This window comes from Symphalangus syndactylus, chromosome 2 (genome assembly GCF_028878055.3).
Source record: "Symphalangus syndactylus isolate Jambi chromosome 2, NHGRI_mSymSyn1-v2.1_pri, whole genome shotgun sequence".
NCBI lineage: Eukaryota > Metazoa > Chordata > Mammalia > Primates > Hylobatidae > Symphalangus > Symphalangus syndactylus.
This window is the reverse complement of record NC_072424.2, coordinates 42,913,616-42,916,648: the sequence shown is the minus strand read 5'-3', so window position 1 is coordinate 42,916,648 and position 3,033 is coordinate 42,913,616. Positions and strand designations below refer to the sequence as shown.

The window sequence follows — 3,033 nt, the reverse complement described above, 5'->3', positions numbered from 1 at the left end:
CTATTTTGAGTAGCTTGCCAGAAGGGTAAGATGAGAAAAGAAATCTAATTTACATTTTTTAAAATGGCAATTAGAGGGAGATCACAATAGCCAAAGAAGATTAGCTATTTATTAAGCACATAGGCACACTCTGGTTTAGGTGCTGTGGGATATTGGAGGATTTAGATGAGGAGGAGAGAAAAAGAATTTGCACTCAGACTCAAGAATTTGAAATCACACTTTGGATTGTATTAACAGGTATACTTCAGAGATTGCAAGTTCAGTTCCAGACCACCACAATAAAGCAAGTTACACAAATATTTTGGTTTCCCAGGGCATATAAAAATTATGTTTACATTATATTATACATTATATTATAGTCTATAAAGTGTGCAATAGCATTATTTGCAAAAGTACAATGTATATACCTTGATTAAAAATACTTTATTGTTAAAAATGCTAATGATCATCTAAACCTTCTGTGAGTTGTAATCTTTTTGCTGTTGGAGGATTTTACCTCTATGTTAATGGTTGCTGACTGATCAGCATGGTGGTTGCTGAAGGTTGGGGTGGCTGTGTCAATTTCTTAAAAGAAAACAACAGTGAAGTTTGCCACATCAATTGTCTCTTCCTTTTACGGCAGATTTCTCTGTAGCATGTGATGCTGTTGATAGCATTTTACCCACAGTAGGACTTTCAAAATTGGTGTCAGTCCTCTCAAGCCCTGCTGCTGCTATATCAAGTAAGTTTATGTAACATTTTAAATCCTTTGCTGTCATTTCAACGATGTTGACTGCATCTTCCCCAGGAATAGATTCCATCTCAAGAAACCAGTTTCTTTGTTTATCCATAAGAAGCAAGTCCTCATCTGCTGCAGTTGTATCATGAGATTGTAGCAACTCAGTCACATATTCAGACTCCACTTCTAATTCTAGTTTTCTTGCTATTTCCACCACATCTGCAGTTACTTCCTTCACTGAAGTCTTGAACCCCTCTAAGTCATCTATAAGGGCTGGAATTGACTTCTTCGAAATTCTTGTTAATGTTGATATTTTCACCTCCTCCCATGAATCACGAATGTTCTTAATGGTATCTAGAATGGTGAATCCTTTCCAGAAAATTTTTGATTTAGTTTGCCCAGATCCAACAGAGGAACTATCTATGGTAGCTACAGACTTATGAAATGTATTTAAGTAATAAGACTTGAAATTACTTCTTGATCCGTGGGCTGCAGAATGAATGTTGTGTTATCATGCATAAAAATAACATTCATCTTCTTGTACATATCCATCAGTGCTGCTGGGTGATCAAGTGCATTGTTAGTGAACAGTAATATTTTGAAAGGAATATTTTTTTCTGAGCAGCAGCCATCAACAGTTAGCTTAAAATATTCAGTAAACCATGCTGTAAACAGATTTACGGTCATCCAGGCTTTTTTGTTCCAGTTATAGAGCACAGGCAGAGTAGCTTTAAAATAATCCTTTTTTTTTTTTTTTGAGACAGAGTCTCTTTGTCACCCAGGCTAGAGTGCAGTGGCATGATCTTGGCTCACTGCTACCTCCACCTTTTGGGTTCAAGTGATTCTCGTGCCTCGGCCTCCCAAATAGCAGGGACTACAGGCATGCGCCACCAAGCCCTCCTAATTTTTTTGCATTTTTAGAGATGGGGTTTTTTCCATGTTGGCCAGGCTGGTCTCGAACTCCTAACCTCAGGTGATCTGCCTGCCTTGGCCCCCCAAAGTGCTGGGATTACAGGCATGAGCCACTGCGCCCAGCCCATTTAATGTAATTCTTAAAGGCTCCAGGATTTTCAGAATGGCCATTTAACAATGGCTTTAACTTAAAGTCACCAGCTTCATTAGGCCCTAACAAGAGAGTCATCCTCTCCTTTGAAGATTTGAAGCCAAGTATTGACTTCTCCTCTCTAGCTATGAAAAACTCTACTGGCCCCCAGAGGATGAAGGGCCTAATGTGGCATCCAAGATGGCATCTTCTTCCAAAAGAAGGCTATTTTATCTACACTGAAAATCTGTTGTTTTGTGTAGCCACTTTCATCAATGATCTTAGCATGCTCTTCTGGATACCTCGCTGCAGCTTCTCCATCAGCACTTGCTGCTTCACTTTGTGCTTTTACATTACAGAGGTGGCTTATTTTCTTAAACCTCATGAACCAACCTCTCCTGGCTTCCGACTTTTCTTCTGCAGCTTCCTCACCTCTCTCAGCCTTCATAGAACTGAAGAGAGTTAAGGTCTTGCTCTGGATTAGGTTTTGGCTCAAGGGAATGTTGTGGCTGGTTTGATCTTCTATCCAGACCTCTCAGACATTCTCCATATCAGTAATAAGGCTGTTTCTCTTTCTTATCATTTGTGTGTTCACTGGAGTAGTGTGTTTACTTTTTTAAAAGAACTTTTTCTTTGCATTCATAACTTGGCTGTTTTCTGCAAGCAGCTTAGCTTTTAGCCTGTCTCAGCTTTCGACTTGCCTTCCTTGCTAAGCTTAATCATTTCTAGCTTTTGATTTCCAGTGAGAGATGTGTGACTTTTCCTTTTACTTGAATACTTAGAGGCCATTGTAAGGTTATTAATTGGCCTAATTTCAATATATTGTTTCTCAAGGACTAGGGAAGCCAAGGAGAGGGGGAGATAGTGGGACAGACAGTGAGTAGAACAATCAGACCACAAACAGTAGTTATCAATTAAGTTCATCATCTTATATGGGCATGGTTCTTGGTGCCCCAAAACAGTTACAATTTTAATATCAAACATCGCTGATCCCAGATCATCATAAGAAGTATAATAATAATGAAAAATTTTAAATATTGCAAGAATTACCAAGATGTGATACAGAGACATGAAGTGAGCACATGATACTGCAATAATGGCACTGATAGACTTGTTCAATGCAGGGTTGCTACAAACTTTCATTTTGTAAAAACCGCAATGTCTGTGAAACACAATAAAGCCAAGCACAAGCAAGTGGAGTATGCCTGTAAGAAACATAAAATATGAAAAATCAGCAGCGTGAGGCATTAAGCAGTTCCCAGGTTGCTTGGCA

The 3,033-nt window shown here is 38.9% G+C and overlaps 1 pseudogene; it reads right to left on the bottom strand.

The window, feature by feature from the left end:
• Positions 1-438: 438 nt before the first annotated feature.
• LOC129462031 (tigger transposable element-derived protein 1-like) lies at positions 439-2,549 on the bottom strand (annotated as a pseudogene).
• Between the last annotated feature and the right edge of the window lie 484 nt (positions 2,550-3,033).